This window comes from Oncorhynchus mykiss, chromosome 20, assembly GCF_013265735.2.
Source record: "Oncorhynchus mykiss isolate Arlee chromosome 20, USDA_OmykA_1.1, whole genome shotgun sequence".
Lineage (NCBI taxonomy): Eukaryota > Metazoa > Chordata > Actinopteri > Salmoniformes > Salmonidae > Oncorhynchus > Oncorhynchus mykiss.
In genome coordinates this window covers 4,559,474-4,584,712 of record NC_048584.1, presented here as the reverse complement: position 1 = coordinate 4,584,712, position 25,239 = coordinate 4,559,474, and the positions used below count along the sequence as shown (strand labels likewise).

Below are 25,239 nucleotides of genomic sequence, written 5' to 3'. Positions count from 1 at the left end.
CAAGGTTAGTTTGTATTTCATCCAACAATCTGTGCTTGCTACAGTATATGCAATTTCTTCCACTTTTTGAGTGACACAAAGATGCTTATCTAAATGGTGAAAATGCAACAGCTGTTAATCAGGCTCACTTTGACTTTACATAGTGCAGCAAGAGATTGTTTCTCGCTTACGGCCACACCGGCCTGAGTACGCCTGATCTCGTCTGATCTCGGAAGCTAAGCAGGGTCGGGCCTGGTTAGTACTTGGATGGGAGACCGCCTGGGAATACCAGGTGCTGTAAGCTTTTTGTCACTGCCTTGTGGAATTTCAACTCTTTGTCCGTTTTTTCCCACAAGGTTGAAATATGTGCCCTCGCTTTGAAATAAGTAAGCAAGGTTAGTTTGTATTTCATCCAACAATCTGTGCTACAGTATATGCAATTTCTTCCACTTTTTGAGTGACACAAAGATGCTTATCTAAATGGTGAAAATGCAACAGCTGTTAATCAGGCTCACTTTGACTTTACATAGTGCAGCAAGAGATTGTTTCTCGCTTACGGCCACACCGGCCTGAGTACGCCTGATCTCGTCTGATCTCGGAAGCTAAGCAGGGTCGGGCCTGGTTAGTACTTGGATGGGAGACCGCCTGGGAATACCAGGTGCTGTAAGCTTTTTGTCACTGCCTTGTGGAATTTCAACTCTTTGTCCGTTTTTTCCCACAAGGTTGAAATATGTGCCCTCGCTTTGAAATAAGTAAGCAAGGTTAGTTTGTATTTCATCCAACAATCTGTGCTACAGTATATGCAATTTCTTCCACTTTTTGAGTGACACAAAGATGCTTATCTAAATGGTGAAAATGCAACAGCTGTTAATCAGGCTCACTTTGACTTTACATAGTGCAGCAAGAGATTGTTTCTCGCTTACGGCCACACCGGCCTGAGTACGCCTGATCTCGTCTGATCTCGGAAGCTAAGCAGGGTCGGGCCTGGTTAGTACTTGGATGGGAGACCGCCTGGGAATACCAGGTGCTGTAAGCTTTTTGTCACTGCCTTGTGGAATTTCAACTCTTTGTCCGTTTTTTCCCACAAGGTTGAAATATGTGCCCTCGCTTTGAAATAAGTAAGCAAGGTTAGTTTGTATTTCATCCAACAATCTGTGCTACAGTATATGCAATTTCTTCCACTTTTTGAGTGACACAAAGATGCTTATCTAAATGGTGAAAATGCAACAGCTGTTAATCAGGCTCACTTTGACTTTACATAGTGCAGCAAGAGATTGTTTCTCGCTTACGGCCACACCGGCCTGAGTACGCCTGATCTCGTCTGATCTCGGAAGCTAAGCAGGGTCGGGCCTGGTTAGTACTTGGATGGGAGACCGCCTGGGAATACCAGGTGCTGTAAGCTTTTTGTCACTGCCTTGTGGAATTTCAACTCTTTGTCCGTTTTTTCCCACAAGGTTGAAATATGTGCCCTCGCTTTGAAATAAGTAAGCAAGGTTAGTTTGTATTTCATCCAACAATCTGTGCTACAGTATATGCAATTTCTTCCACTTTTTGAGTGACACAAAGATGCTTATCTAAATGGTGAAAATGCAACAGCTGTTAATCAGGCTCACTTTGACTTTACATAGTGCAGCAAGAGATTGTTTCTCGCTTACGGCCACACCGGCCTGAGTACGCCTGATCTCGTCTGATCTCGGAAGCTAAGCAGGGTCGGGCCTGGTTAGTACTTGGATGGGAGACCGCCTGGGAATACCAGGTGCTGTAAGCTTTTTGTCACTGCCTTGTGGAATTTCAACTCTTTGTCCGTTTTTTCCCACAAGGTTGAAATATGTGCCCTCGCTTTGAAATAAGTAAGCAAGGTTAGTTTGTATTTCATCCAACAATCTGTGCTACAGTATATGCAATTTCTTCCACTTTTTGAGTGACACAAAGATGCTTATCTAAATGGTGAAAATGCAACAGCTGTTAATCAGGCTCACTTTGACTTTACATAGTGCAGCAAGAGATTGTTTCTCGCTTACGGCCACACCGGCCTGAGTACGCCTGATCTCGTCTGATCTCGGAAGCTAAGCAGGGTCGGGCCTGGTTAGTACTTGGATGGGAGACCGCCTGGGAATACCAGGTGCTGTAAGCTTTTTGTCACTGCCTTGTGGAATTTCAACTCTTTGTCCGTTTTTTCCCACAAGGTTGAAATATGTGCCCTCGCTTTGAAATAAGTAAGCAAGGTTAGTTTGTATTTCATCCAACAATCTGTGCTACAGTATATGCAATTTCTTCCACTTTTTGAGTGACACAAAGATGCTTATCTAAATGGTGAAAATGCAACAGCTGTTAATCAGGCTCACTTTGACTTTACATAGTGCAGCAAGAGATTGTTTCTCGCTTACGGCCACACCGGCCTGAGTACGCCTGATCTCGTCTGATCTCGGAAGCTAAGCAGGGTCGGGCCTGGTTAGTACTTGGATGGGAGACCGCCTGGGAATACCAGGTGCTGTAAGCTTTTTGTCACTGCCTTGTGGAATTTCAACTCTTTGTCCGTTTTTTCCCACAAGGTTGAAATATGTGCCCTCGCTTTGAAATAAGTAAGCAAGGTTAGTTTGTATTTCATCCAACAATCTGTGCTATTGCTACAGTATATGCAATTTCTTCCACTTTTTGAGTGACACAAAGATGCTTATCTAAATGGTGAAAATGCAACAGCTGTTAATCAGGCTCACTTTGACTTTACATAGTGCAGCAAGAGATTGTTTCTCGCTTACGGCCACACCGGCCTGAGTACGCCTGATCTCGTCTGATCTCGGAAGCTAAGCAGGGTCGGGCCTGGTTAGTACTTGGATGGGAGACCGCCTGGGAATACCAGGTGCTGTAAGCTTTTTGTCACTGCCTTGTGGAATTTCAACTCTTTGTCCGTTTTTTCCCACAAGGTTGAAATATGTGCCCTCGCTTTGAAATAAGTAAGCAAGGTTAGTTTGTATTTCATCCAACAATCTGTGCTACAGTATATGCAATTTCTTCCACTTTTTGAGTGACACAAAGATGCTTATCTAAATGGTGAAAATGCAACAGCTGTTAATCAGGCTCACTTTGACTTTACATAGTGCAGCAAGAGATTGTTTCTCGCTTACGGCCACACCGGCCTGAGTACGCCTGATCTCGTCTGATCTCGGAAGCTAAGCAGGGTCGGGCCTGGTTAGTACTTGGATGGGAGACCGCCTGGGAATACCAGGTGCTGTAAGCTTTTTGTCACTGCCTTGTGGAATTTCAACTCTTTGTCCGTTTTTTCCCACAAGGTTGAAATATGTGCCCTCGCTTTGAAATAAGTAAGCAAGGTTAGTTTGTATTTCATCCAACAATCTGTGCTACAGTATATGCAATTTCTTCCACTTTTTGAGTGACACAAAGATGCTTATCTAAATGGTGAAAATGCAACAGCTGTTAATCAGGCTCACTTTGACTTTACATAGTGCAGCAAGAGATTGTTTCTCGCTTACGGCCACACCGGCCTGAGTACGCCTGATCTCGTCTGATCTCGGAAGCTAAGCAGGGTCGGGCCTGGTTAGTACTTGGATGGGAGACCGCCTGGGAATACCAGGTGCTGTAAGCTTTTTGTCACTGCCTTGTGGAATTTCAACTCTTTGTCCGTTTTTTCCCACAAGGTTGAAATATGTGCCCTCGCTTTGAAATAAGTAAGCAAGGTTAGTTTGTATTTCATCCAACAATCTGTGCTACAGTATATGCAATTTCTTCCACTTTTTGAGTGACACAAAGATGCTTATCTAAATGGTGAAAATGCAACAGCTGTTAATCAGGCTCACTTTGACTTTACATAGTGCAGCAAGAGATTGTTTCTCGCTTACGGCCACACCGGCCTGAGTACGCCTGATCTCGTCTGATCTCGGAAGCTAAGCAGGGTCGGGCCTGGTTAGTACTTGGATGGGAGACCGCCTGGGAATACCAGGTGCTGTAAGCTTTTTGTCACTGCCTTGTGGAATTTCAACTCTTTGTCCGTTTTTTCCCACAAGGTTGAAATATGTGCCCTCGCTTTGAAATAAGTAAGCAAGGTTAGTTTGTATTTCATCCAACAATCTGTGCTACAGTATATGCAATTTCTTCCACTTTTTGAGTGACACAAAGATGCTTATCTAAATGGTGAAAATGCAACAGCTGTTAATCAGGCTCACTTTGACTTTACATAGTGCAGCAAGAGATTGTTTCTCGCTTACGGCCACACCGGCCTGAGTACGCCTGATCTCGTCTGATCTCGGAAGCTAAGCAGGGTCGGGCCTGGTTAGTACTTGGATGGGAGACCGCCTGGGAATACCAGGTGCTGTAAGCTTTTTGTCACTGCCTTGTGGAATTTCAACTCTTTGTCCGTTTTTTCCCACAAGGTTGAAATATGTGCCCTCGCTTTGAAATAAGTAAGCAAGGTTAGTTTGTATTTCATCCAACAATCTGTGCTACAGTATATGCAATTTCTTCCACTTTTTGAGTGACACAAAGATGCTTATCTAAATGGTGAAAATGCAACAGCTGTTAATCAGGCTCACTTTGACTTTACATAGTGCAGCAAGAGATTGTTTCTCGCTTACGGCCACACCGGCCTGAGTACGCCTGATCTCGTCTGATCTCGGAAGCTAAGCAGGGTCGGGCCTGGTTAGTACTTGGATGGGAGACCGCCTGGGAATACCAGGTGCTGTAAGCTTTTTGTCACTGCCTTGTGGAATTTCAACTCTTTGTCCGTTTTTTCCCACAAGGTTGAAATATGTGCCCTCGCTTTGAAATAAGTAAGCAAGGTTAGTTTGTATTTCATCCAACAATCTGTGCTACAGTATATGCAATTTCTTCCACTTTTTGAGTGACACAAAGATGCTTATCTAAATGGTGAAAATGCAACAGCTGTTAATCAGGCTCACTTTGACTTTACATAGTGCAGCAAGAGATTGTTTCTCGCTTACGGCCACACCGGCCTGAGTACGCCTGATCTCGTCTGATCTCGGAAGCTAAGCAGGGTCGGGCCTGGTTAGTACTTGGATGGGAGACCGCCTGGGAATACCAGGTGCTGTAAGCTTTTTGTCACTGCCTTGTGGAATTTCAACTCTTTGTCCGTTTTTTCCCACAAGGTTGAAATATGTGCCCTCGCTTTGAAATAAGTAAGCAAGGTTAGTTTGTATTTCATCCAACAATCTGTGCTACAGTATATGCAATTTCTTCCACTTTTTGAGTGACACAAAGATGCTTATCTAAATGGTGAAAATGCAACAGCTGTTAATCAGGCTCACTTTGACTTTACATAGTGCAGCAAGAGATTGTTTCTCGCTTACGGCCACACCGGCCTGAGTACGCCTGATCTCGTCTGATCTCGGAAGCTAAGCAGGGTCGGGCCTGGTTAGTACTTGGATGGGAGACCGCCTGGGAATACCAGGTGCTGTAAGCTTTTTGTCACTGCCTTGTGGAATTTCAACTCTTTGTCCGTTTTTTCCCACAAGGTTGAAATATGTGCCCTCGCTTTGAAATAAGTAAGCAAGGTTAGTTTGTATTTCATCCAACAATCTGTGCTACAGTATATGCAATTTCTTCCACTTTTTGAGTGACACAAAGATGCTTATCTAAATGGTGAAAATGCAACAGCTGTTAATCAGGCTCACTTTGACTTTACATAGTGCAGCAAGAGATTGTTTCTCGCTTACGGCCACACCGGCCTGAGTACGCCTGATCTCGTCTGATCTCGGAAGCTAAGCAGGGTCGGGCCTGGTTAGTACTTGGATGGGAGACCGCCTGGGAATACCAGGTGCTGTAAGCTTTTTGTCACTGCCTTGTGGAATTTCAACTCTTTGTCCGTTTTTTCCCACAAGGTTGAAATATGTGCCCTCGCTTTGAAATAAGTAAGCAAGGTTAGTTTGTATTTCATCCAACAATCTGTGCTACAGTATATGCAATTTCTTCCACTTTTTGAGTGACACAAAGATGCTTATCTAAATGGTGAAAATGCAACAGCTGTTAATCAGGCTCACTTTGACTTTACATAGTGCAGCAAGAGATTGTTTCTCGCTTACGGCCACACCGGCCTGAGTACGCCTGATCTCGTCTGATCTCGGAAGCTAAGCAGGGTCGGGCCTGGTTAGTACTTGGATGGGAGACCGCCTGGGAATACCAGGTGCTGTAAGCTTTTTGTCACTGCCTTGTGGAATTTCAACTCTTTGTCCGTTTTTTCCCACAAGGTTGAAATATGTGCCCTCGCTTTGAAATAAGTAAGCAAGGTTAGTTTGTATTTCATCCAACAATCTGTGCTACAGTATATGCAATTTCTTCCACTTTTTGAGTGACACAAAGATGCTTATCTAAATGGTGAAAATGCAACAGCTGTTAATCAGGCTCACTTTGACTTTACATAGTGCAGCAAGAGATTGTTTCTCGCTTACGGCCACACCGGCCTGAGTACGCCTGATCTCGTCTGATCTCGGAAGCTAAGCAGGGTCGGGCCTGGTTAGTACTTGGATGGGAGACCGCCTGGGAATACCAGGTGCTGTAAGCTTTTTGTCACTGCCTTGTGGAATTTCAACTCTTTGTCCGTTTTTTTCCCACAAGGTTGAAATATGTGCCCTCGCTTTGAAATAAGTAAGCAAGGTTAGTTTGTATTTCATCCAACAATCTGTGCTACAGTATATGCAATTTCTTCCACTTTTTGAGTGACACAAAGATGCTTATCTAAATGGTGAAAATGCAACAGCTGTTAATCAGGCTCACTTTGACTTTACATAGTGCAGCAAGAGATTGTTTCTCGCTTACGGCCACACCGGCCTGAGTACGCCTGATCTCGTCTGATCTCGGAAGCTAAGCAGGGTCGGGCCTGGTTAGTACTTGGATGGGAGACCGCCTGGGAATACCAGGTGCTGTAAGCTTTTTGTCACTGCCTTGTGGAATTTCAACTCTTTGTCCGTTTTTTCCCACAAGGTTGAAATATGTGCCCTCGCTTTGAAATAAGTAAGCAAGGTTAGTTTGTATTTCATCCAACAATCTGTGCTACAGTATATGCAATTTCTTCCACTTTTTGAGTGACACAAAGATGCTTATCTAAATGGTGAAAATGCAACAGCTGTTAATCAGGCTCACTTTGACTTTACATAGTGCAGCAAGAGATTGTTTCTCGCTTACGGCCACACCGGCCTGAGTACGCCTGATCTCGTCTGATCTCGGAAGCTAAGCAGGGTCGGGCCTGGTTAGTACTTGGATGGGAGACCGCCTGGGAATACCAGGTGCTGTAAGCTTTTTGTCACTGCCTTGTGGAATTTCAACTCTTTGTCCGTTTTTTCCCACAAGGTTGAAATATGTGCCCTCGCTTTGAAATAAGTAAGCAAGGTTAGTTTGTATTTCATCCAACAATCTGTGCTACAGTATATGCAATTTCTTCCACTTTTTGAGTGACACAAAGATGCTTATCTAAATGGTGAAAATGCAACAGCTGTTAATCAGGCTCACTTTGACTTTACATAGTGCAGCAAGAGATTGTTTCTCGCTTACGGCCACACCGGCCTGAGTACGCCTGATCTCGTCTGATCTCGGAAGCTAAGCAGGGTCGGGCCTGGTTAGTACTTGGATGGGAGACCGCCTGGGAATACCAGGTGCTGTAAGCTTTTTGTCACTGCCTTGTGGAATTTCAACTCTTTGTCCGTTTTTTCCCACAAGGTTGAAATATGTGCCCTCGCTTTGAAATAAGTAAGCAAGGTTAGTTTGTATTTCATCCAACAATCTGTGCTACAGTATATGCAATTTCTTCCACTTTTTGAGTGACACAAAGATGCTTATCTAAATGGTGAAAATGCAACAGCTGTTAATCAGGCTCACTTTGACTTTACATAGTGCAGCAAGAGATTGTTTCTCGCTTACGGCCACACCGGCCTGAGTACGCCTGATCTCGTCTGATCTCGGAAGCTAAGCAGGGTCGGGCCTGGTTAGTACTTGGATGGGAGACCGCCTGGGAATACCAGGTGCTGTAAGCTTTTTGTCACTGCCTTGTGGAATTTCAACTCTTTGTCCGTTTTTTCCCACAAGGTTGAAATATGTGCCCTCGCTTTGAAATAAGTAAGCAAGGTTAGTTTGTATTTCATCCAACAATCTGTGCTACAGTATATGCAATTTCTTCCACTTTTTGAGTGACACAAAGATGCTTATCTAAATGGTGAAAATGCAACAGCTGTTAATCAGGCTCACTTTGACTTTACATAGTGCAGCAAGAGATTGTTTCTCGCTTACGGCCACACCGGCCTGAGTACGCCTGATCTCGTCTGATCTCGGAAGCTAAGCAGGGTCGGGCCTGGTTAGTACTTGGATGGGAGACCGCCTGGGAATACCAGGTGCTGTAAGCTTTTTGTCACTGCCTTGTGGAATTTCAACTCTTTGTCCGTTTTTTCCCACAAGGTTGAAATATGTGCCCTCGCTTTGAAATAAGTAAGCAAGGTTAGTTTGTATTTCATCCAACAATCTGTGCTACAGTATATGCAATTTCTTCCACTTTTTGAGTGACACAAAGATGCTTATCTAAATGGTGAAAATGCAACAGCTGTTAATCAGGCTCACTTTGACTTTACATAGTGCAGCAAGAGATTGTTTCTCGCTTACGGCCACACCGGCCTGAGTACGCCTGATCTCGTCTGATCTCGGAAGCTAAGCAGGGTCGGGCCTGGTTAGTACTTGGATGGGAGACCGCCTGGGAATACCAGGTGCTGTAAGCTTTTTGTCACTGCCTTGTGGAATTTCAACTCTTTGTCCGTTTTTTCCCACAAGGTTGAAATATGTGCCCTCGCTTTGAAATAAGTAAGCAAGGTTAGTTTGTATTTCATCCAACAATCTGTGCTACAGTATATGCAATTTCTTCCACTTTTTGAGTGACACAAAGATGCTTATCTAAATGGTGAAAATGCAACAGCTGTTAATCAGGCTCACTTTGACTTTACATAGTGCAGCAAGAGATTGTTTCTCGCTTACGGCCACACCGGCCTGAGTACGCCTGATCTCGTCTGATCTCGGAAGCTAAGCAGGGTCGGGCCTGGTTAGTACTTGGATGGGAGACCGCCTGGGAATACCAGGTGCTGTAAGCTTTTTGTCACTGCCTTGTGGAATTTCAACTCTTTGTCCGTTTTTTTCCCACAAGGTTGAAATATGTGCCCTCGCTTTGAAATAAGTAAGCAAGGTTAGTTTGTATTTCATCCAACAATCTGTGCTACAGTATATGCAATTTCTTCCACTTTTTGAGTGACACAAAGATGCTTATCTAAATGGTGAAAATGCAACAGCTGTTAATCAGGCTCACTTTGACTTTACATAGTGCAGCAAGAGATTGTTTCTCGCTTACGGCCACACCGGCCTGAGTACGCCTGATCTCGTCTGATCTCGGAAGCTAAGCAGGGTCGGGCCTGGTTAGTACTTGGATGGGAGACCGCCTGGGAATACCAGGTGCTGTAAGCTTTTTGTCACTGCCTTGTGGAATTTCAACTCTTTGTCCGTTTTTTCCCACAAGGTTGAAATATGTGCCCTCGCTTTGAAATAAGTAAGCAAGGTTAGTTTGTATTTCATCCAACAATCTGTGCTACAGTATATGCAATTTCTTCCACTTTTTGAGTGACACAAAGATGCTTATCTAAATGGTGAAAATGCAACAGCTGTTAATCAGGCTCACTTTGACTTTACATAGTGCAGCAAGAGATTGTTTCTCGCTTACGGCCACACCGGCCTGAGTACGCCTGATCTCGTCTGATCTCGGAAGCTAAGCAGGGTCGGGCCTGGTTAGTACTTGGATGGGAGACCGCCTGGGAATACCAGGTGCTGTAAGCTTTTTGTCACTGCCTTGTGGAATTTCAACTCTTTGTCCGTTTTTTTCCCACAAGGTTGAAATATGTGCCCTCGCTTTGAAATAAGTAAGCAAGGTTAGTTTGTATTTCATCCAACAATCTGTGCTACAGTATATGCAATTTCTTCCACTTTTTGAGTGACACAAAGATGCTTATCTAAATGGTGAAAATGCAACAGCTGTTAATCAGGCTCACTTTGACTTTACATAGTGCAGCAAGAGATTGTTTCTCGCTTACGGCCACACCGGCCTGAGTACGCCTGATCTCGTCTGATCTCGGAAGCTAAGCAGGGTCGGGCCTGGTTAGTACTTGGATGGGAGACCGCCTGGGAATACCAGGTGCTGTAAGCTTTTTGTCACTGCCTTGTGGAATTTCAACTCTTTGTCCGTTTTTTCCCACAAGGTTGAAATATGTGCCCTCGCTTTGAAATAAGTAAGCAAGGTTAGTTTGTATTTCATCCAACAATCTGTGCTACAGTATATGCAATTTCTTCCACTTTTTGAGTGACACAAAGATGCTTATCTAAATGGTGAAAATGCAACAGCTGTTAATCAGGCTCACTTTGACTTTACATAGTGCAGCAAGAGATTGTTTCTCGCTTACGGCCACACCGGCCTGAGTACGCCTGATCTCGTCTGATCTCGGAAGCTAAGCAGGGTCGGGCCTGGTTAGTACTTGGATGGGAGACCGCCTGGGAATACCAGGTGCTGTAAGCTTTTTGTCACTGCCTTGTGGAATTTCAACTCTTTGTCCGTTTTTTCCCACAAGGTTGAAATATGTGCCCTCGCTTTGAAATAAGTAAGCAAGGTTAGTTTGTATTTCATCCAACAATCTGTGCTACAGTATATGCAATTTCTTCCACTTTTTGAGTGACACAAAGATGCTTATCTAAATGGTGAAAATGCAACAGCTGTTAATCAGGCTCACTTTGACTTTACATAGTGCAGCAAGAGATTGTTTCTCGCTTACGGCCACACCGGCCTGAGTACGCCTGATCTCGTCTGATCTCGGAAGCTAAGCAGGGTCGGGCCTGGTTAGTACTTGGATGGGAGACCGCCTGGGAATACCAGGTGCTGTAAGCTTTTTGTCACTGCCTTGTGGAATTTCAACTCTTTGTCCGTTTTTTCCCACAAGGTTGAAATATGTGCCCTCGCTTTGAAATAAGTAAGCAAGGTTAGTTTGTATTTCATCCAACAATCTGTGCTACAGTATATGCAATTTCTTCCACTTTTTGAGTGACACAAAGATGCTTATCTAAATGGTGAAAATGCAACAGCTGTTAATCAGGCTCACTTTGACTTTACATAGTGCAGCAAGAGATTGTTTCTCGCTTACGGCCACACCGGCCTGAGTACGCCTGATCTCGTCTGATCTCGGAAGCTAAGCAGGGTCGGGCCTGGTTAGTACTTGGATGGGAGACCGCCTGGGAATACCAGGTGCTGTAAGCTTTTTGTCACTGCCTTGTGGAATTTCAACTCTTTGTCCGTTTTTTCCCACAAGGTTGAAATATGTGCCCTCGCTTTGAAATAAGTAAGCAAGGTTAGTTTGTATTTCATCCAACAATCTGTGCTACAGTATATGCAATTTCTTCCACTTTTTGAGTGACACAAAGATGCTTATCTAAATGGTGAAAATGCAACAGCTGTTAATCAGGCTCACTTTGACTTTACATAGTGCAGCAAGAGATTGTTTCTCGCTTACGGCCACACCGGCCTGAGTACGCCTGATCTCGTCTGATCTCGGAAGCTAAGCAGGGTCGGGCCTGGTTAGTACTTGGATGGGAGACCGCCTGGGAATACCAGGTGCTGTAAGCTTTTTGTCACTGCCTTGTGGAATTTCAACTCTTTGTCCGTTTTTTCCCACAAGGTTGAAATATGTGCCCTCGCTTTGAAATAAGTAAGCAAGGTTAGTTTGTATTTCATCCAACAATCTGTGCTACAGTATATGCAATTTCTTCCACTTTTTGAGTGACACAAAGATGCTTATCTAAATGGTGAAAATGCAACAGCTGTTAATCAGGCTCACTTTGACTTTACATAGTGCAGCAAGAGATTGTTTCTCGCTTACGGCCACACCGGCCTGAGTACGCCTGATCTCGTCTGATCTCGGAAGCTAAGCAGGGTCGGGCCTGGTTAGTACTTGGATGGGAGACCGCCTGGGAATACCAGGTGCTGTAAGCTTTTTGTCACTGCCTTGTGGAATTTCAACTCTTTGTCCGTTTTTTCCCACAAGGTTGAAATATGTGCCCTCGCTTTGAAATAAGTAAGCAAGGTTAGTTTGTATTTCATCCAACAATCTGTGCTACAAGTATATGCAATTTCTTCCACTTTTTGAGTGACACAAAGATGCTTATCTAAATGGTGAAAATGCAACAGCTGTTAATCAGGCTCACTTTGACTTTACATAGTGCAGCAAGAGATTGTTTCTCGCTTACGGCCACACCGGCCTGAGTACGCCTGATCTCGTCTGATCTCGGAAGCTAAGCAGGGTCGGGCCTGGTTAGTACTTGGATGGGAGACCGCCTGGGAATACCAGGTGCTGTAAGCTTTTTGTCACTGCCTTGTGGAATTTCAACTCTTTGTCCGTTTTTTCCCACAAGGTTGAAATATGTGCCCTCGCTTTGAAATAAGTAAGCAAGGTTAGTTTGTATTTCATCCAACAATCTGTGCTACAGTATATGCAATTTCTTCCACTTTTTGAGTGACACAAAGATGCTTATCTAAATGGTGAAAATGCAACAGCTGTTAATCAGGCTCACTTTGACTTTACATAGTGCAGCAAGAGATTGTTTCTCGCTTACGGCCACACCGGCCTGAGTACGCCTGATCTCGTCTGATCTCGGAAGCTAAGCAGGGTCGGGCCTGGTTAGTACTTGGATGGGAGACCGCCTGGGAATACCAGGTGCTGTAAGCTTTTTGTCACTGCCTTGTGGAATTTCAACTCTTTGTCCGTTTTTTCCCACAAGGTTGAAATATGTGCCCTCGCTTTGAAATAAGTAAGCAAGGTTAGTTTGTATTTCATCCAACAATCTGTGCTACAGTATATGCAATTTCTTCCACTTTTTGAGTGACACAAAGATGCTTATCTAAATGGTGAAAATGCAACAGCTGTTAATCAGGCTCACTTTGACTTTACATAGTGCAGCAAGAGATTGTTTCTCGCTTACGGCCACACCGGCCTGAGTACGCCTGATCTCGTCTGATCTCGGAAGCTAAGCAGGGTCGGGCCTGGTTAGTACTTGGATGGGAGACCGCCTGGGAATACCAGGTGCTGTAAGCTTTTTGTCACTGCCTTGTGGAATTTCAACTCTTTGTCCGTTTTTTCCCACAAGGTTGAAATATGTGCCCTCGCTTTGAAATAAGTAAGCAAGGTTAGTTTGTATTTCATCCAACAATCTGTGCTACAGTATATGCAATTTCTTCCACTTTTTGAGTGACACAAAGATGCTTATCTAAATGGTGAAAATGCAACAGCTGTTAATCAGGCTCACTTTGACTTTACATAGTGCAGCAAGAGATTGTTTCTCGCTTACGGCCACACCGGCCTGAGTACGCCTGATCTCGTCTGATCTCGGAAGCTAAGCAGGGTCGGGCCTGGTTAGTACTTGGATGGGAGACCGCCTGGGAATACCAGGTGCTGTAAGCTTTTTGTCACTGCCTTGTGGAATTTCAACTCTTTGTCCGTTTTTTCCCACAAGGTTGAAATATGTGCCCTCGCTTTGAAATAAGTAAGCAAGGTTAGTTTGTATTTCATCCAACAATCTGTGCTACAGTATATGCAATTTCTTCCACTTTTTGAGTGACACAAAGATGCTTATCTAAATGGTGAAAATGCAACAGCTGTTAATCAGGCTCACTTTGACTTTACATAGTGCAGCAAGAGATTGTTTCTCGCTTACGGCCACACCGGCCTGAGTACGCCTGATCTCGTCTGATCTCGGAAGCTAAGCAGGGTCGGGCCTGGTTAGTACTTGGATGGGAGACCGCCTGGGAATACCAGGTGCTGTAAGCTTTTTGTCACTGCCTTGTGGAATTTCAACTCTTTGTCCGTTTTTTCCCACAAGGTTGAAATATGTGCCCTCGCTTTGAAATAAGTAAGCAAGGTTAGTTTGTATTTCATCCAACAATCTGTGCTACAGTATATGCAATTTCTTCCACTTTTTGAGTGACACAAAGATGCTTATCTAAATGGTGAAAATGCAACAGCTGTTAATCAGGCTCACTTTGACTTTACATAGTGCAGCAAGAGATTGTTTCTCGCTTACGGCCACACCGGCCTGAGTACGCCTGATCTCGTCTGATCTCGGAAGCTAAGCAGGGTCGGGCCTGGTTAGTACTTGGATGGGAGACCGCCTGGGAATACCAGGTGCTGTAAGCTTTTTGTCACTGCCTTGTGGAATTTCAACTCTTTGTCCGTTTTTTCCCACAAGGTTGAAATATGTGCCCTCGCTTTGAAATAAGTAAGCAAGGTTAGTTTGTATTTCATCCAACAATCTGTGCTACAGTATATGCAATTTCTTCCACTTTTTGAGTGACACAAAGATGCTTATCTAAATGGTGAAAATGCAACAGCTGTTAATCAGGCTCACTTTGACTTTACATAGTGCAGCAAGAGATTGTTTCTCGCTTACGGCCACACCGGCCTGAGTACGCCTGATCTCGTCTGATCTCGGAAGCTAAGCAGGGTCGGGCCTGGTTAGTACTTGGATGGGAGACCGCCTGGGAATACCAGGTGCTGTAAGCTTTTTGTCACTGCCTTGTGGAATTTCAACTCTTTGTCCGTTTTTTCCCACAAGGTTGAAATATGTGCCCTCGCTTTGAAATAAGTAAGCAAGGTTAGTTTGTATTTCATCCAACAATCTGTGCTACAGTATATGCAATTTCTTCCACTTTTTGAGTGACACAAAGATGCTTATCTAAATGGTGAAAATGCAACAGCTGTTAATCAGGCTCACTTTGACTTTACATAGTGCAGCAAGAGATTGTTTCTCGCTTACGGCCACACCGGCCTGAGTACGCCTGATCTCGTCTGATCTCGGAAGCTAAGCAGGGTCGGGCCTGGTTAGTACTTGGATGGGAGACCGCCTGGGAATACCAGGTGCTGTAAGCTTTTTGTCACTGCCTTGTGGAATTTCAACTCTTTGTCCGTTTTTTCCCACAAGGTTGAAATATGTGCCCTCGCTTTGAAATAAGTAAGCAAGGTTAGTTTGTATTTCATCCAACAATCTGTGCTACAGTATATGCAATTTCTTCCACTTTTTGAGTGACACAAAGATGCTTATCTAAATGGTGAAAATGCAACAGCTGTTAATCAGGCTCACTTTGACTTTACATAGTGCAGCAAGAGATTGTTTCTCGCTTACGGCCACACCGGCCTGAGTACGCCTGATCTCGTCTGATCTCGGAAGCTAAGCAGGGTCGGGCCTGGTTAGTACTTGGATGGGAGACCGCCTGGGAATACCAGGTGCTGTAAGCTTTTTGTCACTGCCTTGTGGAATTTCAACTCTTTGTCCGTTTTTTCCCACAAGGTTGAAATATGTGCCCTCGCTTTGAAATAAGTAAGCAAGGTTAGTTTGTATTTCATCCAACAATCTGTGCTACAAATTATGGCTACAGTATATGCAATTTCTTCCACTTTTTGAGTGACACAAAGATGCTTATCTAAATGGTGAAAATGCAACAGCTGTTAATCAGGCTCACTTTGACTTTACATAGTGCAGCAAGAGATTGTTTCTCGCTTACGGCCACACCGGCCTGAGTACGCCTGATCTCGTCTGATCTCGGAAGCTAAGCAGGGTCGGGCCTGGTTAGTACTTGGATGGGAGACCGCCTGGGAATACCAGGTGCTGTAAGCTTTTTGTCACTGCCTTGTGGAATTTCAACTCTTTGTCCGTTTTTTCCCACAAGGTTGAAATATGTGCCCTCGCTTTGAAATAAGTAAGCAAGGTTAGTTTGTATTTCATCCAACAATCTGTGCTACAGTATATGCAATTTCTTCCACTTTTTGAGTGACACAAAGATGCTTATCTAAATGGTGAAAATGCAACAGCTGTTAATCAGGCTCACTTTGACTTTACATAGTGCAGCAAGAGATTGTTTCTCGCTTACGGCCACACCGGCCTGAGTACGCCTGATCTCGTCTGATCTCGGAAGCTAAGCAGGGTCGGGCCTGGTTAGTACTTGGATGGGAGACCGCCTGGGAATACCAGGTGCTGTAAGCTTTTTGTCACTGCCTTGTGGAATTTCAACTCTTTGTCCGTTTTTTCCCACAAGGTTGAAATATGTGCCCTCGCTTTGAAATAAGTAAGCAAGGTTAGTTTGTATTTCATCCAACAATCTGTGCTACAGTATATGCAATTTCTTCCACTTTTTGAGTGACACAAAGATGCTTATCTAAATGGTGAAAATGCAACAGCTGTTAATCAGGCTCACTTTGACTTTACATAGTGCAGCAAGAGATTGTTTCTCGCTTACGGCCACACCGGCCTGAGTACGCCTGATCTCGTCTGATCTCGGAAGCTAAGCAGGGTCGGGCCTGGTTAGTACTTGGATGGGAGACCGCCTGGGAATACCAGGTGCTGTAAGCTTTTTGTCACTGCCTTGTGGAATTTCAACTCTTTGTCCGTTTTTTCCCACAAGGTTGAAATATGTGCCCTCGCTTTGAAATAAGTAAGCAAGGTTAGTTTGTATTTCATCCAACAATCTGTGCTACAGTATATGCAATTTCTTCCACTTTTTGAGTGACACAAAGATGCTTATCTAAATGGTGAAAATGCAACAGCTGTTAATCAGGCTCACTTTGACTTTACATAGTGCAGCAAGAGATTGTTTCTCGCTTACGGCCACACCGGCCTGAGTACGCCTGATCTCGTCTGATCTCGGAAGCTAAGCAGGGTCGGGCCTGGTTAGTACTTGGATGGGAGACCGCCTGGGAATACCAGGTGCTGTAAGCTTTTTGTCACTGCCTTGTGGAATTTCAACTCTTTGTCCGTTTTTTCCCACAAGGTTGAAATATGTGCCCTCGCTTTGAAATAAGTAAGCAAGGTTAGTTTGTATTTCATCCAACAATCTGTGCTACAAATTATGGCTACAGTATATGCAATTTCTTCCACTTTTTGAGTGACACAAAGATGCTTATCTAAATGGTGAAAATGCAACAGCTGTTAATCAGGCTCACTTTGACTTTACATAGTGCAGCAAGAGATTGTTTCTCGCTTACGGCCACACCGGCCTGAGTACGCCTGATCTCGTCTGATCTCGGAAGCTAAGCAGGGTCGGGCCTGGTTAGTACTTGGATGGGAGACCGCCTGGGAATACCAGGTGCTGTAAGCTTTTTGTCACTGCCTTGTGGAATTTCAACTCTTTGTCCGTTTTTTTCCCACAAGGTTGAAATATGTGCCCTCGCTTTGAAATAAGTAAGCAAGGTTAGTTTGTATTTCATCCAACAATCTGTGCTACAGTATATGCAATTTCTTCCACTTTTTGAGTGACACAAAGATGCTTATCTAAATGGTGAAAATGCAACAGCTGTTAATCAGGCTCACTTTGACTTTACATAGTGCAGCAAGAGATTGTTTCTCGCTTACGGCCACACCGGCCTGAGTACGCCTGATCTCGTCTGATCTCGGAAGCTAAGCAGGGTCGGGCCTGGTTAGTACTTGGATGGGAGACCGCCTGGGAATACCAGGTGCTGTAAGCTTTTTGTCACTGCCTTGTGGAATTTCAACTCTTTGTCCGTTTTTTTCCCACAAGGTTGAAATATGTGCCCTCGCTTTGAAATAAGTAAGCAAGGTTAGTTTGTATTTCATCCAACAATCTGTGCTACAGTATATGCAATTTCTTCCACTTTTTGAGTGACACAAAGATGCTTATCTAAATGGTGAAAATGCAACAGCTGTTAATCAGGCTCACTTTGACTTTACATAGTGCAGCAAGAGATTGTTTCTCGCTTACGGCCACACCGGCCTGAGTACGCCTGATCTCGTCTGATCTCGGAAGCTAAGCAGGGTCGGGCCTGGTTAGTACTTGGATGGGAGACCGCCTGGGAATACCAGGTGCTGTAAGCTTTTTGTCACTGCCTTGTGGAATTTCAACTCTTTGTCCGTTTTTTCCCACAAGGTTGAAATATGTGCCCTCGCTTTGAAATAAGTAAGCAAGGTTAGTTTGTATTTCATCCAACAATCTGTGCTACAGTATATGCAATTTCTTCCACTTTTTGAGTGACACAAAGATGCTTATCTAAATGGTGAAAATGCAACAGCTGTTAATCAGGCTCACTTTGACTTTACATAGTGCAGCAAGAGATTGTTTCTCGCTTACGGCCACACCGGCCTGAGTACGCCTGATCTCGTCTGATCTCGGAAGCTAAGCAGGGTCGGGCCTGGTTAGTACTTGGATGGGAGACCGCCTGGGAATACCAGGTGCTGTAAGCTTTTTGTCACTGCCTTGTGGAATTTCAACTCTTTGTCCGTTTTTTCCCACAAGGTTGAAATATGTGCCCTCGCTTTGAAATAAGTAAGCAAGGTTAGTTTGTATTTCATCCAACAATCTGTGCTACAGTATATGCAATTTCTTCCACTTTTTGAGTGACACAAAGATGCTTATCTAAATGGTGAAAATGCAACAGCTGTTAATCAGGCTCACTTTGACTTTACATAGTGCAGCAAGAGATTGTTTCTCGCTTACGGCCACACCGGCCTGAGTACGCCTGATCTCGTCTGATCTCGGAAGCTAAGCAGGGTCGGGCCTGGTTAGTACTTGGATGGGAGACCGCCTGGGAATACCAGGTGCTGTAAGCTTTTTGTCACTGCCTTGTGGAATTTCAACTCTTTGTCCGTTTTTTCCCACAAGGTTGAAATATGTGCCCTCGCTTTGAAATAAGTAAGCAAGGTTAGTTTGTATTTCATCCAACAATCTGTGCTACAGTATATGCAATTTCTTCCACTTTTTGAGTGACACAAAGATGCTTATCTAAATGGTGAAAATGCAACAGCTGTTAATCAGGCTCACTTTGACTTTACATAGTGCAGCAAGAGATTGTTTCTCGCTTACGGCCACACCGGCCTGAGTACGCCTGATCTCGTCTGATCTCGGAAGCTAAGCAGGGTCGGGCCTGGTTAGTACTTGGATGGGAGACCGCCTGGGAATACCAGGTGCTGTAAGCTTTTTGTCACTGCCTTGTGGAATTTCAACTCTTTGTCCGTTTTTTCCCACAAGGTTGAAATATGTGCCCTCGCTTTGAAATAAGTAAGCAAGGTTAGTTTGTATTTCATCCAACAATCTGTGCTACAGTATATGCAATTTCTTCCACTTTTTGAGTGACACAAAGATGCTTATCTAAATGGTGAAAATGCAACAGCTGTTAATCAGGCTCACTTTGACTTTACATAGTGCAGCAAGAGATTGTTTCTCGCTTACGGCCACACCGGCCTGAGTACGCCTGATCTCGTCTGATCTCGGAAGCTAAGCAGGGTCGGGCCTGGTTAGTACTTGGATGGGAGACCGCCTGGGAATACCAGGTGCTGTAAGCTTTTTGTCACTGCCTTGTGGAATTTCAACTCTTTGTCCGTTTTTTCCCACAAGGTTGAAATATGTGCCCTCGCTTTGAAATAAGTAAGCAAGGTTAGTTTGTATTTCATCCAACAATCTGTTGCTACAGTATATGCAATTTCTTCCACTTTTTGAGTGACACAAAGATGCTTATCTAAATGGTGAAAATGCAACAGCTGTTAATCAGGCTCACTTTGACTTTACATAGTGCAGCAAGAGATTGTTTCTCGCTTACGGCCACACCGGCCTGAGTACGCCTGATCTCGTCTGATCTCGGAAGCTAAGCAGGGTCGGGCCTGGTTAGTACTTGGATGGGAGACCGCCTGGGAATACCAGGTGCTGTAAGCTTTTTGTCACTGCCTTGTGGAATTTCAACTCTTTGTCCGTTTTTTCCCACAAGGTTGAAATATGTGCCCTCGCTTTGAATAAGTAAGCAAGGTTAGTTTGTATTTCATCCAACAATCTGTGCTACAGTATATGCAATTTCTTCCACTTTTTGAGTGACACAAAGATGCTTATCTAAATGGTGAAAATGCAACAGCTGTTAATCAGGCTCACTTTGACTTTACATAGTGCAGCAAGAGATTGTTTCTCGCTTACGGCCACACCGGCCTGAGTACGCCTGATCTCGTCTGATCTCGGAAGCTAAGCAGGGTCGGGCCTGGTTAGTACTTGGATGGAGACCGCCTGGGAATACCAGGTGCTGTAAGCTTTTTGTCACTGCCTTGTGGAATTTCAACTCTTTGTCCGTTTTTTCCCACAAGGTTGAAATATGTGCCCTCGCTTTGAAATAAGTAAGCAAGGTTAGTTTGTATTTCATCCAACAATCTGTGCTACAGTATATGCAATTTCTTCCACTTTTTGAGTGACACAAAGATGCTTATCTAAATGGTGAAAATGCAACAGCTGTTAATCAGGCTCACTTTGACTTTACATAGTGCAGCAAGAGATTGTTTCTCGCTTACGGCCACACCGGCCTGAGTACGCCTGATCTCGTCTGATCTCGGAAGCTAAGCAGGGTCGGGCCTGGTTAGTACTTGGATGGGAGACCGCCTGGGAATACCAGGTGCTGTAAGCTTTTTGTCACTGCCTTGTGGAATTTCAACTCTTTGTCCGTTTTTTTCCCACAAGGTTGAAATATGTGCCCTCGCTTTGAAATAAGTAAGCAAGGTTAGTTTGTATTTCATCCAACAATCTGTGCTAATTGCTACAGTATATGCAATTTCTTCCACTTTTTGAGTGACACAAAGATGCTTATCTAAATGGTGAAAATGCAACAGCTGTTAATCAGGCTCACTTTGACTTTACATAGTGCAGCAAGAGATTGTTTCTCGCTTACGGCCACACCGGCCTGAGTACGCCTGATCTCGTCTGATCTCGGAAGCTAAGCAGGGTCGGGCCTGGTTAGTACTTGGATGGGAGACCGCCTGGGAATACCAGGTGCTGTAAGCTTTTTGTCACTGCCTTGTGGAATTTCAACTCTTTGTCCGTTTTTTCCCACAAGGTTGAAATATGTGCCCTCGCTTTGAAATAAGTAAGCAAGGTTAGTTTGTATTTCATCCAACAATCTGTGCTACAGTATATGCAATTTCTTCCACTTTTTGAGTGACACAAAGATGCTTATCTAAATGGTGAAAATGCAACAGCTGTTAATCAGGCTCACTTTGACTTTACATAGTGCAGCAAGAGATTGTTTCTCGCTTACGGCCACACCGGCCTGAGTACGCCTGATCTCGTCTGATCTCGGAAGCTAAGCAGGGTCGGGCCTGGTTAGTACTTGGATGGGAGACCGCCTGGGAATACCAGGTGCTGTAAGCTTTTTGTCACTGCCTTGTGGAATTTCAACTCTTTGTCCGTTTTTTCCCACAAGGTTGAAATATGTGCCCTCGCTTTGAAATAAGTAAGCAAGGTTAGTTTGTATTTCATCCAACAATCTGTGCTACAGTATATGCAATTTCTTCCACTTTTTGAGTGACACAAAGATGCTTATCTAAATGGTGAAAATGCAACAGCTGTTAATCAGGCTCACTTTGACTTTACATAGTGCAGCAAGAGATTGTTTCTCGCTTACGGCCACACCGGCCTGAGTACGCCTGATCTCGTCTGATCTCGGAAGCTAAGCAGGGTCGGGCCTGGTTAGTACTTGGATGGGAGACCGCCTGGGAATACCAGGTGCTGTAAGCTTTTTGTCACTGCCTTGTGGAATTTCAACTCTTTGTCCGTTTTTTCCCACAAGGTTGAAATATGTGCCCTCGCTTTGAAATAAGTAAGCAAGGTTAGTTTGTATTTCATCCAACAATCTGTGCTACAAATTATGGCTACAGTATATGCAATTTCTTCCACTTTTTGAGTGACACAAAGATGCTTATCTAAATGGTGAAAATGCAACAGCTGTTAATCAGGCTCACTTTGACTTTACATAGTGCAGCAAGAGATTGTTTCTCGCTTACGGCCACACCGGCCTGAGTACGCCTGATCTCGTCTGATCTCGGAAGCTAAGCAGGGTCGGGCCTGGTTAGTACTTGGATGGGAGACCGCCTGGGAATACCAGGTGCTGTAAGCTTTTTGTCACTGCCTTGTGGAATTTCAACTCTTTGTCCGTTTTTTCCCACAAGGTTGAAATATGTGCCCTCGCTTTGAAATAAGTAAGCAAGGTTAGTTTGTATTTCATCCAACAATCTGTGCTACAGTATATGCAATTTCTTCCACTTTTTGAGTGACACAAAGATGCTTATCTAAATGGTGAAAATGCAACAGCTGTTAATCAGGCTCACTTTGACTTTACATAGTGCAGCAAGAGATTGTTTCTCGCTTACGGCCACACCGGCCTGAGTACGCCTGATCTCGTCTGATCTCGGAAGCTAAGCAGGGTCGGGCCTGGTTAGTACTTGGATGGGAGACCGCCTGGGAATACCAGGTGCTGTAAGCTTTTTGTCACTGCCTTGTGGAATTTCAACTCTTTGTCCGTTTTTTCCCACAAGGTTGAAATATGTGCCCTCGCTTTGAAATAAGTAAGCAAGGTTAGTTTGTATTTCATCCAACAATCTGTGCTACAGTATATGCAATTTCTTCCACTTTTTGAGTGACACAAAGATGCTTATCTAAATGGTGAAAATGCAACAGCTGTTAATCAGGCTCACTTTGACTTTACATAGTGCAGCAAGAGATTGTTTCTCGCTTACGGCCACACCGGCCTGAGTACGCCTGATCTCGTCTGATCTCGGAAGCTAAGCAGGGTCGGGCCTGGTTAGTACTTGGATGGGAGACCGCCTGGGAATACCAGGTGCTGTAAGCTTTTTGTCACTGCCTTGTGGAATTTCAACTCTTTGTCCGTTTTTTCCCACAAGGTTGAAATATGTGCCCTCGCTTTGAAATAAGTAAGCAAGGTTAGTTTGTATTTCATCCAACAATCTGTGCTACAGTATATGCAATTTCTTCCACTTTTTGAGTGACACAAAGATGCTTATCTAAATGGTGAAAATGCAACAGCTGTTAATCAGGCTCACTTTGACTTTACATAGTGCAGCAAGAGATTGTTTCTCGCTTACGGCCACACCGGCCTGAGTACGCCTGATCTCGTCTGATCTCGGAAGCTAAGCAGGGTCGGGCCTGGTTAGTACTTGGATGGGAGACCGCCTGGGAATACCAGGTGCTGTAAGCTTTTTGTCACTGCCTTGTGGAATTTCAACTCTTTGTCCGTTTTTTCCCACAAGGTTGAAATATGTGCCCTCGCTTTGAAATAAGTAAGCAAGGTTAGTTTGTATTTCATCCAACAATCTGTGCTACAGTATATGCAATTTCTTCCACTTTTTGAGTGACACAAAGATGCTTATCTAAATGGTGAAAATGCAACAGCTGTTAATCAGGCTCACTTTGACTTTACATAGTGCAGCAAGAGATTGTTTCTCGCTTACGGCCACACCGGCCTGAGTACGCCTGATCTCGTCTGATCTCGGAAGCTAAGCAGGGTCGGGCCTGGTTAGTACTTGGATGGGAGACCGCCTGGGAATACCAGGTGCTGTAAGCTTTTTGTCACTGCCTTGTGGAATTTCAACTCTTTGTCCGTTTTTTCCCACAAGGTTGAAATATGTGCCCTCGCTTTGAAATAAGTAAGCAAGGTTAGTTTGTATTTCATCCAACAATCTGTGCTACAAATTATGGCTACAGTATATGCAATTTCTTCCACTTTTTGAGTGACACAAAGATGCTTATCTAAATGGTGAAAATGCAACAGCTGTTAATCAGGCTCACTTTGACTTTACATAGTGCAGCAAGAGATTGTTTCTCGCTTACGGCCACACCGGCCTGAGTACGCCTGATCTCGTCTGATCTCGGAAGCTAAGCAGGGTCGGGCCTGGTTAGTACTTGGATGGGAGACCGCCTGGGAATACCAGGTGCTGTAAGCTTTTTGTCACTGCCTTGTGGAATTTCAACTCTTTGTCCGTTTTTTCCCACAAGGTTGAAATATGTGCCCTCGCTTTGAAATAAGTAAGCAAGGTTAGTTTGTATTTCATCCAACAATCTGTGCTACAAATTATGGCTACAGTATATGCAATTTCTTCCACTTTTTGAGTGACACAAAGATGCTTATCTAAATGGTGAAAATGCAACAGCTGTTAATCAGGCTCACTTTGACTTTACATAGTGCAGCAAGAGATTGTTTCTCGCTTACGGCCACACCGGCCTGAGTACGCCTGATCTCGTCTGATCTCGGAAGCTAAGCAGGGTCGGGCCTGGTTAGTACTTGGATGGGAGACCGCCTGGGAATACCAGGTGCTGTAAGCTTTTTGTCACTGCCTTGTGGAATTTCAACTCTTTGTCCGTTTTTTCCCACAAGGTTGAAATATGTGCCCTCGCTTTGAAATAAGTAAGCAAGGTTAGTTTGTATTTCATCCAACAATCTGTGCTACAAATTATGGCTACAGTATATGCAATTTCTTCCACTTTTTGAGTGACACAAAGATGCTTATCTAAATGGTGAAAATGCAACAGCTGTTAATCAGGCTCACTTTGACTTTACATAGTGCAGCAAGAGATTGTTTCTCGCTTACGGCCACACCGGCCTGAGTACGCCTGATCTCGTCTGATCTCGGAAGCTAAGCAGGGTCGGGCCTGGTTAGTACTTGGATGGGAGACCGCCTGGGAATACCAGGTGCTGTAAGCTTTTTGTCACTGCCTTGTGGAATTTCAACTCTTTGTCCGTTTTTTCCCACAAGGTTGAAATATGTGCCCTCGCTTTGAAATAAGTAAGCAAGGTTAGTTTGTATTTCATCCAACAATCTGTGCTACAGTATATGCAATTTCTTCCACTTTTTGAGTGACACAAAGATGCTTATCTAAATGGTGAAAATGCAACAGCTGTTAATCAGGCTCACTTTGACTTTACATAGTGCAGCAAGAGATTGTTTCTCGCTTACGGCCACACCGGCCTGAGTACGCCTGATCTCGTCTGATCTCGGAAGCTAAGCAGGGTCGGGCCTGGTTAGTACTTGGATGGGAGACCGCCTGGGAATACCAGGTGCTGTAAGCTTTTTGTCACTGCCTTGTGGAATTTCAACTCTTTGTCCGTTTTTTCCCACAAGGTTGAAATATGTGCCCTCGCTTTGAAATAAGTAAGCAAGGTTAGTTTGTATTTCATCCAACAATCTGTGCTACAGTATATGCAATTTCTTCCACTTTTTGAGTGACACAAAGATGCTTATCTAAATGGTGAAAATGCAACAGCTGTTAATCAGGCTCACTTTGACTTTACATAGTGCAGCAAGAGATTGTTTCTCGCTTACGGCCACACCGGCCTGAGTACGCCTGATCTCGTCTGATCTCGGAAGCTAAGCAGGGTCGGGCCTGGTTAGTACTTGGATGGGAGA

General features: G+C 44.2%; 69 non-coding genes across 69 annotated transcripts in view; all 69 read left to right on the top strand.

Annotated features, from left to right (window-relative positions):
• The first annotated feature begins 164 nt into the window (after positions 1 to 164).
• Positions 165 to 283, top strand: LOC118942208. The gene has a single exon (XR_005038157.1). It is a non-coding gene; the product is annotated as a 5S ribosomal RNA (ribosomal RNA).
• Positions 284 to 530: 247 nt separating this feature from the next.
• On the top strand, positions 531 to 649 carry LOC118942207. The gene has a single exon (XR_005038156.1). It is a non-coding gene; the product is annotated as a 5S ribosomal RNA (ribosomal RNA).
• Positions 650 to 896: 247 nt separating this feature from the next.
• On the top strand, positions 897 to 1,015 carry LOC118942206. Its single transcript, XR_005038155.1, has one exon. It is a non-coding gene; the product is annotated as a 5S ribosomal RNA (ribosomal RNA).
• Positions 1,016 to 1,262: 247 nt separating this feature from the next.
• On the top strand, positions 1,263 to 1,381 carry LOC118942205. Its single transcript, XR_005038154.1, has one exon. It is a non-coding gene; the product is annotated as a 5S ribosomal RNA (ribosomal RNA).
• A 247-nt stretch (positions 1,382 to 1,628) lies between these two features.
• Positions 1,629 to 1,747, top strand: LOC118942204. The gene has a single exon (XR_005038153.1). It is a non-coding gene; the product is annotated as a 5S ribosomal RNA (ribosomal RNA).
• Positions 1,748 to 1,994: 247 nt separating this feature from the next.
• On the top strand, positions 1,995 to 2,113 carry LOC118942203. Its single transcript, XR_005038152.1, has one exon. It is a non-coding gene; the product is annotated as a 5S ribosomal RNA (ribosomal RNA).
• Positions 2,114 to 2,360: 247 nt separating this feature from the next.
• LOC118942202 lies at positions 2,361 to 2,479 on the top strand. The gene has a single exon (XR_005038151.1). It is a non-coding gene; the product is annotated as a 5S ribosomal RNA (ribosomal RNA).
• Positions 2,480 to 2,732: 253 nt separating this feature from the next.
• On the top strand, positions 2,733 to 2,851 carry LOC118942201. The gene has a single exon (XR_005038150.1). It is a non-coding gene; the product is annotated as a 5S ribosomal RNA (ribosomal RNA).
• A 247-nt stretch (positions 2,852 to 3,098) lies between these two features.
• On the top strand, positions 3,099 to 3,217 carry LOC118942199. The gene has a single exon (XR_005038148.1). It is a non-coding gene; the product is annotated as a 5S ribosomal RNA (ribosomal RNA).
• A 247-nt stretch (positions 3,218 to 3,464) lies between these two features.
• On the top strand, positions 3,465 to 3,583 carry LOC118942198. Its single transcript, XR_005038147.1, has one exon. It is a non-coding gene; the product is annotated as a 5S ribosomal RNA (ribosomal RNA).
• Positions 3,584 to 3,830: 247 nt separating this feature from the next.
• Positions 3,831 to 3,949, top strand: LOC118942197. The gene has a single exon (XR_005038146.1). It is a non-coding gene; the product is annotated as a 5S ribosomal RNA (ribosomal RNA).
• Positions 3,950 to 4,196: 247 nt separating this feature from the next.
• LOC118942196 lies at positions 4,197 to 4,315 on the top strand. Its single transcript, XR_005038145.1, has one exon. It is a non-coding gene; the product is annotated as a 5S ribosomal RNA (ribosomal RNA).
• A 247-nt stretch (positions 4,316 to 4,562) lies between these two features.
• On the top strand, positions 4,563 to 4,681 carry LOC118942195. The gene has a single exon (XR_005038144.1). It is a non-coding gene; the product is annotated as a 5S ribosomal RNA (ribosomal RNA).
• A 247-nt stretch (positions 4,682 to 4,928) lies between these two features.
• Positions 4,929 to 5,047, top strand: LOC118942193. The gene has a single exon (XR_005038142.1). It is a non-coding gene; the product is annotated as a 5S ribosomal RNA (ribosomal RNA).
• Positions 5,048 to 5,294: 247 nt separating this feature from the next.
• On the top strand, positions 5,295 to 5,413 carry LOC118942192. The gene has a single exon (XR_005038141.1). It is a non-coding gene; the product is annotated as a 5S ribosomal RNA (ribosomal RNA).
• A 247-nt stretch (positions 5,414 to 5,660) lies between these two features.
• On the top strand, positions 5,661 to 5,779 carry LOC118942191. Its single transcript, XR_005038140.1, has one exon. It is a non-coding gene; the product is annotated as a 5S ribosomal RNA (ribosomal RNA).
• Positions 5,780 to 6,026: 247 nt separating this feature from the next.
• Positions 6,027 to 6,145, top strand: LOC118942190. The gene has a single exon (XR_005038139.1). It is a non-coding gene; the product is annotated as a 5S ribosomal RNA (ribosomal RNA).
• Positions 6,146 to 6,392: 247 nt separating this feature from the next.
• On the top strand, positions 6,393 to 6,511 carry LOC118942189. The gene has a single exon (XR_005038138.1). It is a non-coding gene; the product is annotated as a 5S ribosomal RNA (ribosomal RNA).
• A 248-nt stretch (positions 6,512 to 6,759) lies between these two features.
• Positions 6,760 to 6,878, top strand: LOC118942187. Its single transcript, XR_005038136.1, has one exon. It is a non-coding gene; the product is annotated as a 5S ribosomal RNA (ribosomal RNA).
• A 247-nt stretch (positions 6,879 to 7,125) lies between these two features.
• On the top strand, positions 7,126 to 7,244 carry LOC118942186. The gene has a single exon (XR_005038135.1). It is a non-coding gene; the product is annotated as a 5S ribosomal RNA (ribosomal RNA).
• A 247-nt stretch (positions 7,245 to 7,491) lies between these two features.
• LOC118942185 lies at positions 7,492 to 7,610 on the top strand. Its single transcript, XR_005038134.1, has one exon. It is a non-coding gene; the product is annotated as a 5S ribosomal RNA (ribosomal RNA).
• Positions 7,611 to 7,857: 247 nt separating this feature from the next.
• Positions 7,858 to 7,976, top strand: LOC118942184. Its single transcript, XR_005038133.1, has one exon. It is a non-coding gene; the product is annotated as a 5S ribosomal RNA (ribosomal RNA).
• Positions 7,977 to 8,223: 247 nt separating this feature from the next.
• On the top strand, positions 8,224 to 8,342 carry LOC118942183. The gene has a single exon (XR_005038132.1). It is a non-coding gene; the product is annotated as a 5S ribosomal RNA (ribosomal RNA).
• A 247-nt stretch (positions 8,343 to 8,589) lies between these two features.
• LOC118942182 lies at positions 8,590 to 8,708 on the top strand. The gene has a single exon (XR_005038131.1). It is a non-coding gene; the product is annotated as a 5S ribosomal RNA (ribosomal RNA).
• Positions 8,709 to 8,955: 247 nt separating this feature from the next.
• On the top strand, positions 8,956 to 9,074 carry LOC118942181. Its single transcript, XR_005038130.1, has one exon. It is a non-coding gene; the product is annotated as a 5S ribosomal RNA (ribosomal RNA).
• A 248-nt stretch (positions 9,075 to 9,322) lies between these two features.
• On the top strand, positions 9,323 to 9,441 carry LOC118942180. Its single transcript, XR_005038129.1, has one exon. It is a non-coding gene; the product is annotated as a 5S ribosomal RNA (ribosomal RNA).
• A 247-nt stretch (positions 9,442 to 9,688) lies between these two features.
• On the top strand, positions 9,689 to 9,807 carry LOC118942179. Its single transcript, XR_005038128.1, has one exon. It is a non-coding gene; the product is annotated as a 5S ribosomal RNA (ribosomal RNA).
• Positions 9,808 to 10,055: 248 nt separating this feature from the next.
• LOC118942178 lies at positions 10,056 to 10,174 on the top strand. Its single transcript, XR_005038127.1, has one exon. It is a non-coding gene; the product is annotated as a 5S ribosomal RNA (ribosomal RNA).
• Positions 10,175 to 10,421: 247 nt separating this feature from the next.
• Positions 10,422 to 10,540, top strand: LOC118942176. Its single transcript, XR_005038125.1, has one exon. It is a non-coding gene; the product is annotated as a 5S ribosomal RNA (ribosomal RNA).
• Positions 10,541 to 10,787: 247 nt separating this feature from the next.
• On the top strand, positions 10,788 to 10,906 carry LOC118942175. The gene has a single exon (XR_005038124.1). It is a non-coding gene; the product is annotated as a 5S ribosomal RNA (ribosomal RNA).
• A 247-nt stretch (positions 10,907 to 11,153) lies between these two features.
• LOC118942174 lies at positions 11,154 to 11,272 on the top strand. Its single transcript, XR_005038123.1, has one exon. It is a non-coding gene; the product is annotated as a 5S ribosomal RNA (ribosomal RNA).
• Positions 11,273 to 11,519: 247 nt separating this feature from the next.
• On the top strand, positions 11,520 to 11,638 carry LOC118942173. Its single transcript, XR_005038122.1, has one exon. It is a non-coding gene; the product is annotated as a 5S ribosomal RNA (ribosomal RNA).
• A 247-nt stretch (positions 11,639 to 11,885) lies between these two features.
• On the top strand, positions 11,886 to 12,004 carry LOC118942172. The gene has a single exon (XR_005038121.1). It is a non-coding gene; the product is annotated as a 5S ribosomal RNA (ribosomal RNA).
• Positions 12,005 to 12,252: 248 nt separating this feature from the next.
• Positions 12,253 to 12,371, top strand: LOC118942171. The gene has a single exon (XR_005038120.1). It is a non-coding gene; the product is annotated as a 5S ribosomal RNA (ribosomal RNA).
• Positions 12,372 to 12,618: 247 nt separating this feature from the next.
• Positions 12,619 to 12,737, top strand: LOC118942170. The gene has a single exon (XR_005038119.1). It is a non-coding gene; the product is annotated as a 5S ribosomal RNA (ribosomal RNA).
• Positions 12,738 to 12,984: 247 nt separating this feature from the next.
• On the top strand, positions 12,985 to 13,103 carry LOC118942169. The gene has a single exon (XR_005038118.1). It is a non-coding gene; the product is annotated as a 5S ribosomal RNA (ribosomal RNA).
• A 247-nt stretch (positions 13,104 to 13,350) lies between these two features.
• LOC118942168 lies at positions 13,351 to 13,469 on the top strand. Its single transcript, XR_005038117.1, has one exon. It is a non-coding gene; the product is annotated as a 5S ribosomal RNA (ribosomal RNA).
• A 247-nt stretch (positions 13,470 to 13,716) lies between these two features.
• Positions 13,717 to 13,835, top strand: LOC118942167. Its single transcript, XR_005038116.1, has one exon. It is a non-coding gene; the product is annotated as a 5S ribosomal RNA (ribosomal RNA).
• Positions 13,836 to 14,082: 247 nt separating this feature from the next.
• LOC118942165 lies at positions 14,083 to 14,201 on the top strand. The gene has a single exon (XR_005038114.1). It is a non-coding gene; the product is annotated as a 5S ribosomal RNA (ribosomal RNA).
• A 247-nt stretch (positions 14,202 to 14,448) lies between these two features.
• On the top strand, positions 14,449 to 14,567 carry LOC118942164. Its single transcript, XR_005038113.1, has one exon. It is a non-coding gene; the product is annotated as a 5S ribosomal RNA (ribosomal RNA).
• Positions 14,568 to 14,814: 247 nt separating this feature from the next.
• Positions 14,815 to 14,933, top strand: LOC118942163. The gene has a single exon (XR_005038112.1). It is a non-coding gene; the product is annotated as a 5S ribosomal RNA (ribosomal RNA).
• Positions 14,934 to 15,180: 247 nt separating this feature from the next.
• Positions 15,181 to 15,299, top strand: LOC118942162. Its single transcript, XR_005038111.1, has one exon. It is a non-coding gene; the product is annotated as a 5S ribosomal RNA (ribosomal RNA).
• A 260-nt stretch (positions 15,300 to 15,559) lies between these two features.
• On the top strand, positions 15,560 to 15,678 carry LOC118942161. The gene has a single exon (XR_005038110.1). It is a non-coding gene; the product is annotated as a 5S ribosomal RNA (ribosomal RNA).
• Positions 15,679 to 15,925: 247 nt separating this feature from the next.
• Positions 15,926 to 16,044, top strand: LOC118942160. Its single transcript, XR_005038109.1, has one exon. It is a non-coding gene; the product is annotated as a 5S ribosomal RNA (ribosomal RNA).
• Positions 16,045 to 16,291: 247 nt separating this feature from the next.
• On the top strand, positions 16,292 to 16,410 carry LOC118942159. The gene has a single exon (XR_005038108.1). It is a non-coding gene; the product is annotated as a 5S ribosomal RNA (ribosomal RNA).
• Positions 16,411 to 16,657: 247 nt separating this feature from the next.
• On the top strand, positions 16,658 to 16,776 carry LOC118942158. Its single transcript, XR_005038107.1, has one exon. It is a non-coding gene; the product is annotated as a 5S ribosomal RNA (ribosomal RNA).
• A 260-nt stretch (positions 16,777 to 17,036) lies between these two features.
• On the top strand, positions 17,037 to 17,155 carry LOC118942157. Its single transcript, XR_005038106.1, has one exon. It is a non-coding gene; the product is annotated as a 5S ribosomal RNA (ribosomal RNA).
• Positions 17,156 to 17,403: 248 nt separating this feature from the next.
• LOC118942156 lies at positions 17,404 to 17,522 on the top strand. Its single transcript, XR_005038105.1, has one exon. It is a non-coding gene; the product is annotated as a 5S ribosomal RNA (ribosomal RNA).
• Positions 17,523 to 17,770: 248 nt separating this feature from the next.
• On the top strand, positions 17,771 to 17,889 carry LOC118942154. Its single transcript, XR_005038103.1, has one exon. It is a non-coding gene; the product is annotated as a 5S ribosomal RNA (ribosomal RNA).
• A 247-nt stretch (positions 17,890 to 18,136) lies between these two features.
• On the top strand, positions 18,137 to 18,255 carry LOC118942153. The gene has a single exon (XR_005038102.1). It is a non-coding gene; the product is annotated as a 5S ribosomal RNA (ribosomal RNA).
• A 247-nt stretch (positions 18,256 to 18,502) lies between these two features.
• Positions 18,503 to 18,621, top strand: LOC118942152. Its single transcript, XR_005038101.1, has one exon. It is a non-coding gene; the product is annotated as a 5S ribosomal RNA (ribosomal RNA).
• A 247-nt stretch (positions 18,622 to 18,868) lies between these two features.
• On the top strand, positions 18,869 to 18,987 carry LOC118942151. Its single transcript, XR_005038100.1, has one exon. It is a non-coding gene; the product is annotated as a 5S ribosomal RNA (ribosomal RNA).
• Positions 18,988 to 19,234: 247 nt separating this feature from the next.
• Positions 19,235 to 19,353, top strand: LOC118942150. The gene has a single exon (XR_005038099.1). It is a non-coding gene; the product is annotated as a 5S ribosomal RNA (ribosomal RNA).
• Positions 19,354 to 19,601: 248 nt separating this feature from the next.
• Positions 19,602 to 19,720, top strand: LOC118942149. The gene has a single exon (XR_005038098.1). It is a non-coding gene; the product is annotated as a 5S ribosomal RNA (ribosomal RNA).
• A 246-nt stretch (positions 19,721 to 19,966) lies between these two features.
• LOC118942441 lies at positions 19,967 to 20,084 on the top strand. Its single transcript, XR_005038391.1, has one exon. It is a non-coding gene; the product is annotated as a 5S ribosomal RNA (ribosomal RNA).
• Positions 20,085 to 20,331: 247 nt separating this feature from the next.
• On the top strand, positions 20,332 to 20,450 carry LOC118942148. Its single transcript, XR_005038097.1, has one exon. It is a non-coding gene; the product is annotated as a 5S ribosomal RNA (ribosomal RNA).
• Positions 20,451 to 20,705: 255 nt separating this feature from the next.
• Positions 20,706 to 20,824, top strand: LOC118942147. Its single transcript, XR_005038096.1, has one exon. It is a non-coding gene; the product is annotated as a 5S ribosomal RNA (ribosomal RNA).
• A 247-nt stretch (positions 20,825 to 21,071) lies between these two features.
• LOC118942146 lies at positions 21,072 to 21,190 on the top strand. The gene has a single exon (XR_005038095.1). It is a non-coding gene; the product is annotated as a 5S ribosomal RNA (ribosomal RNA).
• Positions 21,191 to 21,437: 247 nt separating this feature from the next.
• On the top strand, positions 21,438 to 21,556 carry LOC118942145. Its single transcript, XR_005038094.1, has one exon. It is a non-coding gene; the product is annotated as a 5S ribosomal RNA (ribosomal RNA).
• A 260-nt stretch (positions 21,557 to 21,816) lies between these two features.
• Positions 21,817 to 21,935, top strand: LOC118942143. Its single transcript, XR_005038092.1, has one exon. It is a non-coding gene; the product is annotated as a 5S ribosomal RNA (ribosomal RNA).
• A 247-nt stretch (positions 21,936 to 22,182) lies between these two features.
• Positions 22,183 to 22,301, top strand: LOC118942142. The gene has a single exon (XR_005038091.1). It is a non-coding gene; the product is annotated as a 5S ribosomal RNA (ribosomal RNA).
• Positions 22,302 to 22,548: 247 nt separating this feature from the next.
• Positions 22,549 to 22,667, top strand: LOC118942141. The gene has a single exon (XR_005038090.1). It is a non-coding gene; the product is annotated as a 5S ribosomal RNA (ribosomal RNA).
• Positions 22,668 to 22,914: 247 nt separating this feature from the next.
• LOC118942140 lies at positions 22,915 to 23,033 on the top strand. The gene has a single exon (XR_005038089.1). It is a non-coding gene; the product is annotated as a 5S ribosomal RNA (ribosomal RNA).
• Positions 23,034 to 23,280: 247 nt separating this feature from the next.
• Positions 23,281 to 23,399, top strand: LOC118942139. Its single transcript, XR_005038088.1, has one exon. It is a non-coding gene; the product is annotated as a 5S ribosomal RNA (ribosomal RNA).
• A 260-nt stretch (positions 23,400 to 23,659) lies between these two features.
• LOC118942138 lies at positions 23,660 to 23,778 on the top strand. The gene has a single exon (XR_005038087.1). It is a non-coding gene; the product is annotated as a 5S ribosomal RNA (ribosomal RNA).
• Positions 23,779 to 24,038: 260 nt separating this feature from the next.
• On the top strand, positions 24,039 to 24,157 carry LOC118942137. Its single transcript, XR_005038086.1, has one exon. It is a non-coding gene; the product is annotated as a 5S ribosomal RNA (ribosomal RNA).
• Positions 24,158 to 24,417: 260 nt separating this feature from the next.
• LOC118942136 lies at positions 24,418 to 24,536 on the top strand. The gene has a single exon (XR_005038085.1). It is a non-coding gene; the product is annotated as a 5S ribosomal RNA (ribosomal RNA).
• A 247-nt stretch (positions 24,537 to 24,783) lies between these two features.
• Positions 24,784 to 24,902, top strand: LOC118942135. The gene has a single exon (XR_005038084.1). It is a non-coding gene; the product is annotated as a 5S ribosomal RNA (ribosomal RNA).
• Positions 24,903 to 25,149: 247 nt separating this feature from the next.
• The window catches only part of LOC118942134, a 119-nt gene continuing 29 nt past the window's right edge, over positions 25,150 to 25,239 (top strand). Inside the window, exon 1 of the ribosomal RNA XR_005038083.1 lies at positions 25,150 to 25,239. This exon is cut by the window's right edge and continues 29 nt beyond it. This is a non-coding gene — a ribosomal RNA (5S ribosomal RNA).